Genomic DNA, 19559 nt, shown 5'->3' on the forward strand with positions numbered 1-19559 from the left:
TCTCAAACCTGTTCATAAATTGTGGTGTTTTGTGGAAAGAATTTGTTTGGACAATTGTCTTTTTTTTATAATGCGTCGGTCCTACATTATACTAGTTTGTGATTCACAGACTCTAGAGATGTAGTGAATGGCTTTGATTTTGGTAACAGGGACATGTCTCACTTCTTGGCATTATATTTTTTTTCCTGGAGGCAATAGGTGATCATTTTCTCCAAGCTTGTTCCCAGATCCCCTGCTGTAGCACTTTCAAGTGATCCTCACCGCACTTCAATCATACTGTCGTTTTCTGGTGAAAAAGACTATGCCCTAAATCATTGAAATATCCTGTTCTTTTGGTATCATTTGCAAAGAGCTTCCTTTCATTTTGTGCAACCTCAGGGTTAAGCTTGGTCGATCCCTGTGTGTCTGCTGAATTAATCCGTCTGTTCTTGGGCTCAGCAGTTAGAGGGTTAATCTGGCTTATGATGGTAATTACTCTGATGTTATCCAGCTCAGAGAGAAGGGGGAGAAAGAGAAATGGCCTGCTGGAGCCAGCACTAGCATGTTGTGTGGGAGGAGCCACAGAATTCAAGCCAGATCCTTCTCCTGACCTTGGAGAGCGAGCAAGTGAGCGAGCAACAGAGAGGCAGGAGTCGGTTAGAGCTCCACTACTGCAGAGGACTGTACTGGTACTTTTTTTGTGTCTGTGTGTGGCAGAAGTGGAATTAGACTGGAAGAGCAACCGGGCAACCCTCCTCTAACAACGGACCTAGGAGCAGCAGTGGTGTGAGGGAAATTCCAGCTCTTTGAGAATATGAACTAACGGGCTGTAAGTACAATTCCCAGGACGCTGTATTATCTCAGGGAGCTGTCTGCGGCAACATGATGTGTTTTTGTTCTTAAAGGATGGATCTTGCGACGTGCTTTTGGGAATCCTGTTTGAGTGTGCCTGTTGGAATGTGTGGAGCAGAGGGCGAGAATACAGTATCTGCTGTTGCCAAACTGAGCTGTGTTGTCATAATGTGTTTTTGTTGGGGATTTTTTTGCCTCTCACTGCAGTGGATGGTGCAGTTAGAGTCACCAGCACTGAATAGAATGTCTACCCTGGGTGTTCTGTGTGTTTCTCTGGTTTTTCTTAAAACCTAGTAGTGTTCCATCATTTTGCTTGCAGCTGTATCACACTAATATGATTATGATTATTAAAATGAGTATTATTACTCCACTGCATGCTGATGTCTCTGCAATGAAACGACAGTGACTGTTTCATTAGAGAGACATCTTTGCAGTATTTGCTGAAGGGCAGCAGTGTTCACACTTGTCTCTTGCATTGTAGTCGGTTATTAGCGGTACAAGGGGATGCGTAGTTGAATAATGTGTTTTGATTTACAGAGATGTTGAATGTGAGTGCTTGTAAGAAGGACTGTTTGACACCTGACATGCTCTAACAGCTGTGCAGATACTAGGGCTTGGTGCCAACTGCAGATTCTTTTTGGAAGTTGCTGTAAGCATTAACATGCTGGTGTACCTTACTCAGTGATATTATCTGGAAAAGAGTGATCTGATCTGCATATAACTAATTCCTTTAGAGCAGCAATTACTACATACCAAAATAAATTACGATAAATCATTAGATACCTGAATGTGCTCAGCGTGAATGTCTTCAGATCATTTCATAACTGCAGTGATTTTTTATCCTGACAAGATTAATTTGGAAGTCTTAGTTTGGTTGTGAAGAGTCACATATGAAATCTTCAAGTTAGTGTCAATTTGGTCATTTTTCTTGTTACTCTCTTTACTGTGAAAAAAGGTCTGTTCCTAGTACTTATACAGTAACAAGCTTATCATTATTTGTTGATTTCACAGAAGAAACACGTTCAAGGCTTTTTATTTACATATGATTTGAAAATACTGACATGATATTTAAATTTAGAAAAAAGCTGTGAGTCAAGGTCATTACTGGAGCTCTGTTGTTATTGTCTTCAGGTTACCTTTCAAGTCCTGGCTTGTTTTGACTGTCTATTTTCCTGTTACTGTGATTTGGTGAGTTTTGTGAGAATATTTGAACAGATAAGTTAATTATTCATTCCACAGTACAAATCTATGCCAATACAATATTGTATTCTTTTTCCATGAATGGGCTTTTGCTTTTACATATTGCGTTTGTATTATTAATCTTTAAAATTTCTTGTTTCTATAGCAACTGTTCCTAATAGCAATGGAATGGCTTCAGTTTTTTAATAGAATGCCTTTTGTCTTGTAAAACCATTTAGCAATGTTGTCTTCATGAAATATCTTAAATTCACCTTTCCGATTCCTCATCATCACTGATTTTGACCCTGAGTCAAAAATCAGTGTTCTTCAACTCAACCAACATGTCCCTGCTGCTTGTCATAAATGAAAGGCAGCGCTGCATCATGAACCTACTGAGGTGCCATACCTGGGTTTCCATTCGTAACCAGGTGATAAATTATGCTTGTACATAATTCCTGATTCCTGATTTCTCAAATCAAATTATTGAAATTCAGAGCCTTGGCTTCAGAAGCAGACTTGGAGCTGACACTAATTTTGATGTCCCCAAAATTATTCCCCTGAATCATTAATAAAGTAAAATAAATTCCACATGGAAAGTTACAATATATCTCATAACCTGGTTGTTTATTTTATACAGCCCTTTTTGCTCATCTTTATCAAGGGTGCAAATAATATTGGAAGTGACTGTACTTGCTGTACTGAATTTTGAAGAACTTTGAAACAGTTTAAAATGAATATTGTTGTAAAATAAGTCAATCGACTGAATCATATCTAAAGTTGTGAAATGAAGTGCAGAGTTGAGGTTGCTAATCTTCTCTGTGAAGTAACAAAATCCTAATCACTGGAACATAGTGATTCTCTCACTTAGTATTGGAAGCAATGCTTCATAGTTCTGCTGACGTTATTTCTCACATGGAGAAAGATATTGCATGAATTGATGTTGGGTTTGGTTTTCAAAAGCTACTGTCACATAGCTCATTTACTAACAGTTACTTTACATCGGTTGCATGAATATAATATGGTTAGAATTATTTTATTAATACACAGTAAAATATAAAATACATTGATAATGAAGTATAGGACTGTACATGCGATGTTTCAGCTGCTTTATGCCATGTATTCCTGGTAAATAATGTTTGCTTTCATTTTTCATTCTTGTTTTGTATTTTCATGACATGTACAGTAAATGTGTAAGTGTTGTGTAGATTGACGGGTGTGTCTATGCCTATATTTCAGAGCGTGTTGTGCTACGAAGGAATATCTTGAGGTTGACAGCTGTCTCCCCCCTGGGGCTCTCTAAACAATATTTCATGGTACTTCAGTTGCTTAACTCAAGCCATTTAAATGAGCACTATCAATAAAATGTCCTTGACATAAACCCTGAAGGCATATCTTTAGATGGGGATATTCTGTTGCTAATGAGCTCATTATTTTATGGTCGTCTGAATGTTATGCAGGAACTATGTCAACATGGAAGGCATTGCATAGCTGGACTTCAGCCTTCCATTCAATAACTTCAGTCTGATGGGTTTCATTTTGTTCAGTGAGAGCCTAGTTTTATATTACTAAGCATTTCAAGCCCCTTCAGCAAGAACTTGTGTAATTTGTAAAAGAAATGTTTAATATGTAAATTTATCAGATAGAAACATGTTTAACTTTTGCCAGTCACAAATGAGACACTTACAGTACTTATACAAAACAAGACAAAATACATAAATACATACAGTAATATTAATTTCTTTCCCAAAAGAAGCTGTTAAGAGCTATCATTCTGTGGCTATAGTGCTGAATACTGCTCAAAACACACATATATACACAATTTAAGTTCAAGTTCAAGTTTATACTCATATATAGGTATATGGTATAACAAAATGCTATTTAGCTAGCTCTCAGATGATAAGTAGTACAAAAAACAACAATATAATTGTATAATAAAAGAAAGACAGAGACAACAGGCAGTGTGCAAAAACAACAACAGGCAATGTGCAAAACAACATCAGATGTGCAGAAACATACATCAACAGAATGAAATAAAGGATAGAAAATTATGGAGAGTGAGCTTTTTGACATGTGAGGTAGAGCTAGATTTCAATGTGTGTTTGAGTTTTTGGTAAGAAAGAAGGCACTGTGAGGTTCAGATCATATTTGAGAGAGGCTGGGAGTTTAATAGTTTGATAGTGCGGGGGTAAAAGTCTCTGAGTCTGGTAGTCCGGGCCCGAATGCTCCGGTACCATTTTCCAGAGGGTCAAACAGTCTGAAGCTGGGGTGTGTGGGGTCTTTGATGATGCTTAGAGCTTTCCTCAAGTACCGTCTGTCATAAATGTCCTGTGTGGCTGGGAGGGCAACCCCAGTGGTGGACTGGGCAGTTTTCACCCCCCGCTGTAGGGCTTTGCGGTCAGCAATACTGCAGTTGCCATACCACACTGTGATGCAACCTGTCAGTGTGCTTTCTGTAGTGCATCTGTAAAAGTTAGTGAGGATCTGGGGACGTATCTTAGCCTTCTTCAACTGCCTTAGGAAGTACAGGCATTGTTGCGCTTTCTTGATCAGCTGTTGGGCTTCTCGTAGTTTTTGCAGTTAACGGCCTTTCCAACATTTTACTCTGACAAGAAAGAGCATTTCCTGATATTTTGTGCATTTTGTCCTCTCTGACCTGTGGAAATGTATGGCATTTAATCTTAATCTTGTGCTTGTATTATGATAAGAGAGTACATTAATGTTCCATCTTTGTAACATTACATTTTTTATATTTTCCTTTCCTTATTTTGGTTCACAGTAAGTTGTTCAGTTTTAATACAGAACCCTAAGACTGGTAAAAGACCCTGATTGCAGGAATGTTAAGCAGAATGCAGTTTAACAATCTGGAGAACATATAAGAAGTTCTTAAAAGCCTGATGTATAACCTGTTCTAGTCAAAATGTTTACTGGATTATGTTGTTTGGTGGTCCTAAAGCAGTGGAGCTAAGATATCATTGGAAATTGATTTTCCCTACTATTTGTGAAGATGAATCTTAATGCACTAAATGCTTTTGTAAATTCAGTGTCAGCTGCTTCTCCACAACTCCTGTTTAGATGCTTTTCTGTGCACAGCTAGAGTGGTCATATATTAGAGGAAACTTTCCCATATTAAACACTTGGTTCTTCTGCTGTAAGATTATCCAGTGCTCCAGGTTCACATTATGTTCTGTGTATAAAATATCACATTGGATAAACACACCGGAAGTAAGCCAGAAAGAAAAAAAAATGTCCAACTGTGTCCTGTTACTTTATGTGTTTACAGTATGTCTCTGGAGAAGTGACTAAGTCATTCCTTCTGATGGCTTACCTAGACTGGTCTTCAAATGAATAAATGTAGTAAAATTACTTAACCTTTGAAATGCTTATGAAATATCATTAATCAGAGAGTTTTGTTAATTTCCCAACAAACTTGGAATAAGAATTTGTTTCTTTTGTCTTTTAGATAGTTCCCTGACTATCTGACATCACATCTCTGGATTAATCTAATGTCTAGGCTGCAAACCCATGTTCTAAAGGATTACAAGGGCTATGTACTGTCTGTCCATCTATCACAGCACTCTAAACCCCAAACATGTTCTTGCCAAGAGGTTTTAAATTAGACACTTTTTCTGCTTACCTGGACATCACCTTTGGCAGCCATGTCAGGATTTGGAACAAGTTCATTCCCAGCGGCTTTTTCACAAGTCTTATGAATAAGAGTGTGAATGTAGCATAGCCAACAACTGTTTTCTTCCTGTTGCGCAGAGACTTAAGGCTTAGTCTGATTACTGTCTGTATTATTTCTAAACAATTACCACCAATTTCCTTTTTCCAAAGTCCTTTGATAGTGTGTTTTTTTAATGAATTTACTATCAATTTAAATTATCAAGAGAAGAAAAGAAAATATAAATAATACAGATAATACAAATATAGAAATACAGAATACAAATACAAATATGGAAAATAATGCAGAAATATACAAAAAAGGAAAAGGTTATTTATATAATACAATCATACTGTACAGTATATTGGATGATATCTGACACACAAAATGCAGTTGAACTCACTAACAAACAGTTTTTGCACTAACAAAATGTAACCTAGTTTTTCTGATAATGAGTACATTTGATCCTTATCTACAGGTATCTCAGCTGGCAGGTGTGTAGGATTTTTAGACTGTAGGTACTGCCAGACAAACTGTCATGTCTGAAATTGAGAGTAAAGTGCATTTTATTGATGCCATCCTTCCTAATTTTACTATTTGACAGAAGTGCAGCAAAAAGGCAGTAAACAAGGCCCTGCCACAGAACGTCCAGCAAGTAAGTAATGCTACACAGGGCAAAGAGTCAGCTGTTGTGTGGTGGGTTAATGTGTCTCTTTGTTTCCACCAAACTGTGCCAGAAGTTAGTTTACTATGTCCTGAAAAGAAAACAAATGAAGCTGGTAAGCGTGACATTGGTACTTTATACATTATTTACAGGGCAGTCAGTCTGTCTAGTTCACTGGGTGCCAGTAGGAGATAGATCTGAAGATTTTATCCTGCCTTACTTAGAGGATGCTAGGCTTTCATCTTCAAATCCAGATATAAGCAGGACCCCACTAGGCATTTTAAAACCCTGCTATCAAGGTGTTGTTTTACATAATGACAAACCCATATTATTTTTTTCTTTCTGATGTTATGTTTTATTTCAATTTTATCTGAGAAACAGCTGTTAGTGCAGTGAAGCTATAAACGTAGGCTCTGTTTTACATTGATGTGAAATACCCTTAATCAGGAGATCATCTGTGCCAGAAATCAATGCATGTCTTAATGAAATAATTTCTGTTTTTATCTACTTTATATGTACCCAAATGTTTGTCTCTTCACACTAAAAGGAAGGTGTATGAGAGTAATAAAATAGAAATCTAGTTTCAACATATTTTCAATTTATTCTGTGAGAAAAAAATCATTTACATGGTTGTTAATCTATTTCCTGACTGTCTGTGCTCGATTTAGAGTTAGATCCTTAAGACCTCATACTATTTTACCTACGTCATACTTATGGAACCCAGATGCTTATTCTTATCTGAAATAAGGGAATGTGTTTCTTCTAATTCTGGAAAGAAACCAAATCAGTTTGCCAAAAAGAGCAGACCTCAGAATTTTAATTTTTAGTTCACGTCAGTTTTATTCATTGACTATTCCTACAGTACCTCACAAATCAACATTAACTATGATATCTTATGGTAGGGAATAAAATCAAGAGGTAAGGTTAATTCTGAGAGATTATTAGACAAATTAAGTATTATGTTATTAGTTTGAAGTAAATGACTCACTTTTCATTGTCAAAGGAAAATAGCTCTGTTGGGTCTGTTGGGTCATGAAACCATTGTTTGTATCAACAATTAGTAACAGTGACCTACACTAAACTTTGGTACTTGACTATGAATGGTAGATGGTAGCTACCTTTGCTGGAGAAACAAAAGAAATATGTATACCAACATTTTTTAAAATGTGTCTTAATGGGAGATGTTGGTTTTTTAAAATAAAATTGCAGGTCGTTTCTTTACCTTGCTGGAAGTTTTGCTGTATTGGAGACTAATGGATATACTGCAAAAATAGAGATATATTGTTCCGTGGGTTTCCTCCCTGGTGTGAGTGTATCCGTGTGTGTACCCTCCGCTACACTTGGCGTCAAGTCCGGGTTGTATCCTGCCTTGCGCCTGTTGCTTGCCAAGATGGCTCCCCTGTGGGTCCCCTGCCACCCCTGGATGAAGGGCTTAGAAAATGAATTGATGGAGTTAAATATGCACTGATATTTCCTCAATTCCACGCATAAAGGTATGTAAAATGGGACAATGAAGTGTCCTCTGGTTTCAGGAACAGTAAGCCTCTTTCAGTCCTGTTTGCTTGGTGCAGAGAACCAGAGACAAGAAGGCAAGGAGTCTCACTGCTGACTCTGCATTCTGCCACAGCTGTCGAATTCACTCGGAGCTGCAGCCAGAGACGGTCTTGATCTGTCACTGAATCATACAGGTGATGTAATAGAACACCATGCAGTGAGAGGCGGCAATGTATAGCTTTACCAACACAGAACACCGGGACATTTTTTCAAAGGCTAATTATAAAAACTCTGGCAGAGTAGAGTGCTCTAAACCAAAACGTTCCTTTGTTTTTATGTCTCTGTCCAGCCTGCAATGATAGTGTTTTAATTAAGGTTTTCTCCAGTTTGGCATGCATTCCGAAACTGAACTTCTTGTGTAGCATGTTTTTTCTTAACCATTCATATCTAAAAATATCTCCGGCGGTTCTCTTATTGTGAAGATTAAATGCAGCTGAGCTGTGCATGCCAGCAGAGCAGTCAGGCAGGTAATGCACAACAAACTGCAGCCAGAATCTTTGATAAGCGGGTGTCTTTAAATTAACTACATTTTCTACAGACACAGGTTTAGTTCCTGGTAACTCCAGATAAAAAAAAACATAAACCGGCCATTTTGACTTCCTAGAATTTAGATTTTGATAAGAATCATATTTAATGTTGACTAATGAAGGATACTAATTAATCCAAGGGCTGACTAAATGAAACCTCAGGTGATTTGAACGAGCTTTAAAAGGGGGTTTGTATATAAATTTTATCTCCAAAGCTAATTAAGATGACACACTGTAAAACCAAATTTAAGTGGTGTTGTTTTGGATGACTAATGTCTTAAAACTATGAACATAAATTTAAAAACGGTTGCTGCACATTCTTAGAAGTTGTACCAAAATATTACATTACAAAACGTCCTTTATAGTAAACTGTGGCTGTTGAAATTGTCACAATATTGAATAGAAGGTTCTATCCAATATTGAATATCTTTTCAATAGAACATTTTCCATAGACAATTTTCTATTTTCTATTTCCTACTACTGTGTACATTTTACTGCAAATTCTCAAAAAAATAGTTTTCAATACAAGAGGCTAATAAGAAAATATTCTGATTTTCTTTTTTAGTTCTGATGCTCTTGTAGTCATTCTTGTAAGCATGGTGGAATAAAATTCGTATTATTGTATATATTCTCTATATTCATCGAGGGAAGTATGGTTCTGCTATTGCCTTTTTTTCACTCTCACAGCATCGATCCCTGTGTTACAGGACATATGCACAGAGAAACTGCACAGCTCTTACAAGAAGACTGATCCCTCAGTATATGTATTACCAAGACATACGATATTCCCAGCAAAGGAGAAATCCTAAATGCTGTGATAAGCAGTTGTTGGGTTTAAAAATACCTTTTGTGTTGAAAACAACAAGAGCAAAAATAAAACTAGGCTAAAATGTAAGTTTTTTTTACCTTTCTTGTATCCCTAGTGATGGTGGGGTTTAATGCTAGTTTAACTGAAACAATGTATTTGTTCTCCCTTAGTTCCCAGGTTAGTTTAGCCCACAGGGTGTGGTATCTGGTACAGTTCAGCATCATATTTTTGTTGAAACCCATGTCTACTTGAAAGGGATGTACAGTGCCTAATATGCTTCATTATTCAAATCCAGTTTTATGGTTTTCTGTTTATCCATGTGTTTTAGACCAAACGGTGAAAGTTAAAATATCAAGAACACAAGCATTTATAATCTCAAAGATGCCAATCAACCCCAAGCATAAGATAAATTACTGTTTCTCTGATAATGCCTGAAGGGGATCATCTTTCACTTCTCACATTATACAGGAATTTCTGCATAGCCTGTTCACCCTCCTTGGATTACTGATGAGACATTTAGCATTATTAGCACTATGATTGGCATTTTACTGGCATTGACACAGTTTTAAAAATACATGTGCTTATATAGCCTTATGTTGACTGTATCTATGGCCAGAAGCCCTCATTGATCTTATAAATTGAATAATGATCCCCAAAGAAAGAAAATAAACAGATCTTTCTGAACAACGTTCATTTATGCACTCTAATTGATCCAGTGAAAATCAGTTAAGTTTATAAACTCAGTATCTTTTAAGCAGCATGTGGGGATGATTTATTGGAATCCACCTGTGGCATCACAGTGGTATGATAAAGGCTAAGCAGGCTGTAGAGGCTTGATGGACTGGTTTTATACAATCAGAATGTTGCACCGCGGCAACCTGCAGTGCAGCACTGCGGGCAGTCTGACAGGCTGAAAACCAGGCACAGGTCTTCGACCTATTCCGTGTAATTTCAAATTAAGCCGGGGGAGATGAAACGCAGATGGACGGGCTAGTTTGGAGAGCTGCCCAGGGATCAGGCAGATGGGCTGACAGGAACAGGGCTACCCAGGGATTGGGCAGACAGACTGACAGGAACAGGGCTACCCAGGAATTGGGCAGACAGGCTGATAGGAACTGGGATGCGCAGGGAACCAGGCAAACAGGCTGAGAGGAACAGGGCTATCCAGTGAATCAGACAGACAGACAGACAGACAGACAGACAGACAGACAGACAGACAGACAGACAGACAGACAGACAGACAGACAGACAGGAACAGGGCTATCTTGTGTATTAGACAGACAGACTGACAGGAAGAGGGCTGTCTGGTGAATCAGACAGACAGACTGACAGGAACTCGGCTATCCAGTGAATCAGACAGACAGACTGACAGGAATGGTGAATCAGACAGACAGAGAGATAGACAGACAGGAACAGGGCTATCTGGTGTATCAGACAGATAGACTGACAGTAACGGTGAATCAGACAGACAGACAGACTGACAGGAACAGGGCTATCCGGTGTATCAGACAGACAGACTGACAGGAACAGGGCTGTCTGGTGAATCAGAGAGACAAACTGACAGGAACAGGGCTGTCTGGTGAATCAGACAGACAGACTGACAGGAACAGTGAATCAGACAGACAGACAGACTGACAGGAACAGGGCTATCCGGTGTATCAGACAGACAGACTGACAGGAACAGTGAATCAGACAGACAGACTGACAGGAACAGGGCTGTCTGGTGAATCAGACAGACAGACTGACAGGAACAGTGAATCAGACAGACAGACTGACAGGAACAGGGCTGTTTGGTGAATCAGACAGACAGACTGAGGAACAGTGAATCAGACAGACAGACAGACTGACAGGAACAGGGCTATCCGGTGTATCAGACAGACAGACTGACAGGAACAGGGCTGTCTGGTGAATCAGAGAGACAGACTGACAGGAATAGGGCTGTCTGGTGAATCAGAGAGACAGACTGACAGGAACAGGGCTGTCTGGTGAATCAGACAGACAGACTGACAGTCTGACAGGAACAGGGCTGTCTGGTGAATCAGACAGACAGACTGACACGAACAGTGAATCAGACAGACAGACTGACAGGAACAGGCTATCCAGTGTATCAGACAGACAGACTGACAGAAACAGGGCTGTCTGGTGAATCAGACAGACAGACTGACAAGAACAGGGCTGTCTGGTGAATCAGAGAGACAGACTGACAGAAACAGGGCTGTCTGGTGAATCAGACAGACAGACTGACAGGAACAGGGCTATCCCGTGTATCAGACAGACAGACTGACATGAACAGGGCTGTCTGGTGAATCAGACAGACTGACATGAACAGGGCTGTGCAGGGAATCGGGCAGAGGGGCTGACAGGAACATGGCTGCACGGGGAATTGGGCAGCTGGGTTTCACTGCTGGACCAGTGCTGAGATGAGAGAAAGTCTTCAGTTGCCTTGTGAGTGAATATCGAGTGCAGAGCCAATCACCAGATGGCTCTTAGTAGCTCAATGTCAGAGCACTGTTCCAGCAGTGAATCAAGCCTTAAATGTGGTGACTAATTGTTGGTTTGAACAGAAGATTGGCTGCCTGATTGATAGTCAGATCGACAAACAGAGAAGTGGCCCAGTCTTCTCCTCATGGGCTCAGCTGGAGGGTGAGAGCTCATGAGAATGCTGCGGTCACCCATGGCAGCCACAGGTAGCGAGGCGCTCCTAGCTCAGGCATGACACAATAGAGGAAGAAATATTGCTGTAAATAATACTGGTTCATGTAGAAAACCACCGAAAATGAGGGATTACATAATCTTCTGAGCTACAGTATATTTATTTTTGTCTGTTATAGTTAACTATAAAAAGGAGCAATATGTTTTTGTATATACTATATGTATTGACATTAGAGTTTCCACTTTCTTGCCTGTTTTTTTTATCTCAGAACTTAGGCAAGGCTGGCTATTCAGCACTGTGATGGATGACTTCTAAGGAAAATCAGGTTACAGCTGTCATTGGTGTTCCAATGTCAAGAAGTTGGCACTCTTCCTTTTGGGCCACAGTTTCTAAAAACAAATGTCTTGGTGTGGTGAGTGGAGAATCTGTGCTGTAAGAGGCAGTGCTTTTAGAATGAGACGTTAAACCAGAGGTAGTCAACTCTGGACCCAGTGTGTCCTGGGTCCTGCAGATCTTAGAGGCACTGTATACTTAACACCTGATATAGATCAAGAAAACAATACGGGTTGGACCTCATATGTTTTTAATTGGTTTAATTAAGTCATTAAATTAATTAAAGATGTAATGAAAACCATTAGAGGACAAGGGTTGCAGGGTTGTCCACTCCTGAAGTTAACTCATGATCATACCTACTTGGTCCTTAAACCTCACATGACAGTGTTTATGAAAGTATCAGTGTTAACCCTTCTGTCCCAGTTAAAGTCCATTCTTGTCTGTATAATGTAGCCTGTTCAGTGTTTCCCCCTAAAGTACATCTGGGATCTTTTGGAATGAAAAGTGCTATTTAAATACAATTAATTTTATTATTCTTTAAATAAAAAGTTTAGGGGACTTAAACCATGGTTCTCAAGCTTGAGAAAAACACTGTGCTTGCATGTCGAAATCATGTTGAATATGTTATATTAAATTCAGTACCTAATATATTTTTATATTTAAATTTTAGTATATTTTAAAATGGGTTTCATTTTATATAGGCCATTAATACGTTTTGTTGCTTTTTTTTGTCCTGAAAGTGGTTTTGTTTTGGTGTCCTCCTAAGTCAACAACATTGACTTAGGAGGACACCATTAACTCGCACCTGCTGGGGCTGTTATTCTTTATGTTGCCCAATTAATTTCCTTTTTTATAGCTGATCTTTTTGGGGGGTTTTCTGTTTATTGATCTAAAGCTTGATCTAAAGTTGTGTTTGTGTTGTTTTCATGGTATGCACCTGAGGGAAATATGAAAAGTTGTTAATTGAAAAAATAATTATGACCTTGTGGGTGACATGGTGACCCTGGGTTCGAATCCTGATCCTCGGTGTTGTCTGTGTGGAGTTTCTGTGGGTTTCCTGTGGGTGCTCTGATTTCCTCCTGCTGTCCACTGTATGTTAATTTGCTTTTGGGAAAATTGGCCCAGGTGTGAGTTTGTGTGTGGGTCAGTGTCCATGTCTGTGTGTACTCTGTGATGGACTGCTGTCCTACCTTGTTCCTCGCTCCCCCATTTTTTAATTTTATCTTGAACTTTAACTTATTTTTAATTGAAACTGTCCATGTTTAGTCACTTGTAACTAGATCTATTTGGTTCTTTTATGGAGACTCACTTTCTAGCAACAGGTGAGGTTGCATTGCAGTGAACAGTGGAAACCAAACAAATTTAGTCAAGCGGTGTTCCTCGGTTTTAAAGATTAAGCAATTAATTGCATGACTGTATTAATTATAAAATAATAATTTTATATAACAAAATATACAAATACAAACAAAAGACTTGTTGGAAGACATTTTCTGTAAAGGCCAATACGTGAGTTCTGTTTGTGAGTCTTTGTGAGGGGTGTGCATTGTTCATTCTAGCCATGCTGTGCTATAAAATTACACAACACCAACAGCTGAACATATTCCAGAGGTTCAGTTCTACTGGGCACATGAATGTCTTGTTTTTTGTCTTTGTCATTCTTTCTGATTTAAAATGTCTCCTTTGTACCATGCTGAGATCACGTGTCAAAATGTTTGAACAGCTGCACAAGAACTGTGTTGTCTTTCTAATAATTTGTCTGTGAATTGCCAGGCAGAATAGTAAAATAGAGAGGGTCATAGGGTCTAAAGTCAGAGCAAAACTGATTTGTAGGGATGTTCAACCATTTAGCTGTGCTGTGTGTGCTAAGTAACACCATTTTTTAATGTTTAATATGTCCTGGAACTTTTTATCCATGATATGTATTTAGATCCACATAACAATATAAGTTATTGTTCGATGCTGCCAGCATATCTAGTGAATTAATCTGACATTTATCCCAAGTTGGTGTTTGAAACATAATACTTTTAGAAACACAGATGTAAAGCTTGGTAATTTGTTGTTATGAAGATTAAGCTCAGCTGCTCAGAACTAACTGAAATGTACAGTAAAGCCAGCAAATGAAAAAAGTTTTTCTCACCAGTGTGGCAACTGGGCCATGCAGTGCTGTATCAGGGGTTTTATGTGGTTTATATAGAGTGAAATTGCAACAGCTGATAAAATTAAAACACCATTGGTAAGCAAAAATATTATTCTAAATATCTCCATTTTTTTTTCAGATGTTATGGATTGTCAAGCCTTTGCCAGCAAGTGTATATACCTTTTGTCTTCCGTTTTGCCCATATATTTGTGAATGTTTTCCTGCCGTGGTTATGAATATTTGTTGTTATAGGTTATCTCCATAGTGAAAACACCTACATGGCATGGATTAGATATTTTTCTCATGAATGTAACCCAGAGGTGACTACCATGTTGTTTTGGAATGGTAGTACACACTTCACCACAACCTCCCACCATATACAATAAGTATTACGAAAGGTCACTTCATTGAAAGGCTTAGTACTGTAATCTATCTTCAGATTTCTGCAGGCCATATTTGTAAGTACACAGAATGATAGCATGAGTTGGCAGTTAAGTAGACTATAACTAAAATTCTGGTAAGGAAAAACAGATCAAGAAAAATGCCGTGGTCTGTTGGTATGTGAACAGAATGTCGGTGTAAACAACAATTTCGGTTGAACATTGCATCATGAATACTGTGAAGAATGAACACATCATTTAAAAACTAATTAGGAAACTTTGCTCAAAAGGGAACAGACAGATCTGTTAAGCTACGAAGAGCTATGTTTGTGTGTACGTGTGTGTTTGAAAGAATAGAGCAGAACCCCAGAATCAAAGAAAGAAAACACATTATCCCTTGCACAATAATTACACATTCTTGTAACCATAAACTTATTTCTGGTTTATGTCAGAATCTGTACAACCAATGTATTCCACTATTGGAATTGGGGAATTGTAACTCATATAACAGGGTTACAAAAGAATCAGTCTGGAAACAAATGACTTTAGCAATAGCAAATCACATACTTGAGATACAGTGTGATACAGTGTGATACAAGTGCCACTCCTCACGCATGCCATTTAGTGTTTTTGATTGTGCCGTAACCACCAAGGTTGCAGTTGTATTTCTCAAAATATGTAACATAGCCTGTTTCATCTAAGCTATGTTTTGCTGTTTTTTTGTGAGACAATTCAAAATGATCAAATTTGAAAACAACTTTCTTTTCACTAGAAATGAATGTATATTAACTTAACATTCTCTTCCCTGTACTGATGATAATCACAATTTAGTATGTTCCAGAGCATATATTGGACCCTGTCATTGAAAACGTTAAGAAGAGTTTGGTAGCAGGACAGCTTCTTACACTCACTTCTGAACTTAAAGGAAATGTGAAGTCCATTGAAACGAACTACAGCATGGGACATCTGAGTAATTAGAAACAGCTATCAGTCATTTGTCCCAATACTTATGCTCACCCGAAATAGGGTAATTGAACACAACAAAAGACATTATTTCAACAACTATACTGAACATGTATACAAAATAATACCCCCCCCCCACACAAAGCTGACAAAACTGTACTTTCTCCTCTTGTTATTAGTTTGATCTGCAATACACATTTCATTAGTAAACAATCTTGGTAAACTTCAACATTTATCCTGCTGCCAACATTACCTAATAAATACATGAATTTCAATAATAATGAATGACCTTGGTTCCATAAGAGATAAGCCGTGACTTTCAAGACCTCCGTGTTTCAGAATTTGCTCAGAAGTACAAGGATGAGCCAGTAGAGATTTATGGACAGGTGAGACCCAAAATAAACCTTTATAAAAGTTATGGAAAGATTATGGCGAAGAGATAGAAAGGAACTACCGATTCTCTAAAGAACAACATTTAATTTGTGAAGCATGGCCTGTGACCTGGCCTGCCTCTGGAAATGGCTACTGTAAAGCATATGACTGATGAGCAGAAAAGCTTATGAAAATATAAAAAGCATACCCCTGAAAAGCATAAAAAAAAGTTGATTTTGCTGTTCCAATAATTCTGGAATACTTGGCACTGTAGATACAATATGGGAATCCAAATACATAAATAATATTTTAAGTACAAAACCAAGAAGAAACATGCCTCGATAGACAGATGGTAATTTATTCATGTAGTATGTTTTATAGGCACTCAAAAATATTACCAGAAAATATCTTTACAGGGGACTCATCTGAGTCATACCGACCCTGCTGGATGATGATCCTTAATGTATGCTCTGACTGAAGGGCATTTTATACAGTAAGAATAAGATTGATTGATCGATCTGTGTTGGGGATCCATGCACAAGCAGATTGTGCTGACAGTGCACATGCAATCTAACGGATTCCTTCTTGGCATCGTCCTGCTTCCCATTTCAATTCAAGGAGTCAAAAATAGCCAAGAGTCCCAGGGTTCATGTTTGGTGATGAGTGCTGAATGGTCTGGCTGCCTTAGCAAACTGAAGATGTCAGGTTCTTTACCCGATTATTTGCATTTATTGTTTCAACAAGATACAGTATTCCTTTGTCCTTTTTGGCATACTACAGAAAAGTATTCCTGATCCCAGTTCAAGGAATAAATAGTAGAACACCTGAACCCTTCAGCAAACTTTTGCATAGAATGAATGATTCTTCATAGATCACTACATTATTCAGTACTGTGTGTATAAGAAAACACAGGAAATATTCACAACTGATTCTTGCTCTTATGCCAATGAGATCAATACCATTTGTATAGTGAAGTGGTGTCCCAGTGTCCAGTTGATGGTTATTATAATCTGTGTATTTTATGTTTTTCAGATTACTTTTCAAAGCTTTGCAGAGGTGAAACACACCTAGTGGTTACCGAGTAATTTAAAAGAATTAGAATTTCAATTGAAAGTGGTAGGGAATATATGCCCTTTGAACTAAAATGTTTATGAGAAGACAGCAAAGTGCCCAGCACAGGCCTTGTAACAGACTTCATGTTTTCAGTTTTATCTTCATATTCTGTAAATGTAATGTTCTTAAAGTTCTGTACAGTAAAACCCAAAAATGTATATTCAATTTAGTTAACAGAATAGCTGTCAAATGCTTGTAGTTATAACAAATCTGTTTGTTGTTATGAGAAAAGTTACATTTTGAACATTTGTTCCTCTTAAGAAGCGTTTTAGTAATATTTTTTTAGATGTGTCTACTGAGAGATGCTGTTTGTCCTCAGGAGCTATATTAGTGTTGGAACTGATTTTTGGAACAAAATCTTTGACTATCAGTATACTTAATATTTACAGATGTGTTTAAGTAGTTGTCCACATGTAGTATTATAATAAGCTGTATATAACTTTTGTGGCTTTCATGATATGTCCTATCAAGATGATAATAGAAGTTTAGAATTTAATGTTTAAGGGACACAGAAAAAATTAACATCATATGTTGCAATACAACTGACAAGATCAGTCCATTTTCTAACTGTTTCATCCAGTTTGGGGTCGTGGAGGAGCCGGAGCCTATCCCAGCAAGCAGTGGGTGCAATGCAGGGTACACTTGCCATCACAGGGCAGACAGACCCAAACGCAGACACGCACTCACCCACACAAAGGGACATTTTCCCAGAAGCCAGTTAACCTACCAGTATGTTTTTGGACTGTGGGAGGAAACCGAAACACCCAGAAGAAACCCACGCAAACACAGTGAGAACATACAAACGCAGATAGCACTCCAGGTCTGCAGTTGAACCCACGGCCCAGGGTTAACCACTGTGCCACCCTGCCACCCCAACTGGCAACATTAAAAGTCCTAATCATTGTCATGGCAGTGTTACGGATGTCGGAAGGGCATGCCGTTGAATGACAAGGAGAGCAATAAAAGACCCTGTGCGTAGCGGTAAAAGGGGGTAACATGGAGGCTCAGGGGGTCACACGATGCTGGTAAAGAAACCTAGGCAAGGACGTGGGGTGACCTGGTGCTAGGCGGGTCTCAGGAAATCCATACCCTCAAAGTGCTGCGAGTTAGATTGGAACATGCTCACTGATCCATGAATGGTAATCTTAATCTTCCATCTGTGATCTTAATATTTATGTATTTTGAGTACACATTCTGAAAACAGTGATATGAGGAAACCTGCTTTGATTATTGTCTTGAGAACATCTGTCTTGCACTTGAGAGTCTGTGGAATGGATAATGAAAGCTTCATTGCTGCATGACTGTTTGAGTGAAAGTGCAATTGGGATAACATTTCTGGATCAATACCTTCCAGGAACAATTGACATGCACTCTTTACAGATCTGCTCCATAGCTGAATGCTTTGCTTTCCAATCATGTCCTTGGCGGCACTGTATACACTAGAGACAACTAGCAGACCAATTGTGGGAATGTATCTTAGCGCACTGTTTCCCATGGTGTGCACCCTACTCCCTTTGTATTTCACCAAGATTAAACTTTGTGTGGTCCAACCATTACATTTTATTAAGATGTTCCAAGATAAATATTTTTCTATGCAAGCAAGCGTATTATATATTGCTGTATGATTATTTATTGCTAAATAACAAAACAAAAGAACTTTTAATAACATTTAATTTACAAAACATGAAGATTGTTTTTTTTATGTATTTGTGTGCCTTTAGCGACAGTAGGAAACCTCCTCTAATTCAATACAAGGCACAGCCTTCAGAGCCATTATTAAAACATCTGAAACTAGTTTCTTAAAGAAAAGTGATTACATTTTACATGGAGTTTTTAAAAATAAAAAATAAATTTGAAGCTTTAAAGCAAATAAACAACTGCATTTTTATTTCTAAATTAATTACTTTAAGTTTGGTGTAATGTAATCTTTTTGCAAAGTTTTCATCCAGCATCAGGGTGTAAATAAAAATATCATCTTTCATGTACAGTAAAACAGTAGTCTGATGATATTATCCAATTCAGTTAATACACTGAACAGGTTAAATAAATATTAGTCATTGCTTTTATAAAAAAAAGAATAGCAGCAAATTGCTTCTAAATGTTAGTCTAAAACAGCAGCAAAACTTAAAGTGATTTACCACAGATGTCCATTCAAAAACTGTGCTTTTTCCGTGCACATGGGTATAGATTGTTTAAGCATGATTAACAATTTTCTGAAATACTGAACCTGTATTTACGAAGGCAAACCATTTCTCTAAGCACAGCTTAGCTTCTCTTTTCTTATTGTTTCCACCCTCTTGGGTAAACACCCACAGATAGCGTGACCATTGCAATTAACAAAACAATGAGCTTTTAAAAGTGCAGACAGTGTTTTTATCAATAGT

The 19559-nt window shown here is 38.1% G+C and overlaps 1 protein-coding gene across 27 annotated transcripts in view; it reads left to right on the plus strand.

Annotated features, from left to right (window-relative positions):
- The first annotated feature begins 586 nt into the window (after window positions 1-586).
- Window positions 587-19559, plus strand: part of mical3a (microtubule associated monooxygenase, calponin and LIM domain containing 3a) — a 140295-nt gene continuing 121322 nt past the window's right edge. For all 27 annotated transcript variants that reach the window (XM_015353158.2, XM_069192169.1, XM_069192163.1 and 24 more), the window contains exon 1: window positions 587-808. The gene's annotated coding sequence lies outside the window, so the exon portion shown is untranslated. The remainder of the gene's footprint in view (window positions 809-19559) is intronic.

The sequence above is a fragment of the Lepisosteus oculatus genome, chromosome 7 (genome assembly GCF_040954835.1).
Source record: "Lepisosteus oculatus isolate fLepOcu1 chromosome 7, fLepOcu1.hap2, whole genome shotgun sequence".
In the NCBI taxonomy this organism is placed as follows: Eukaryota; Metazoa; Chordata; class Actinopteri; order Semionotiformes; family Lepisosteidae; genus Lepisosteus; species Lepisosteus oculatus.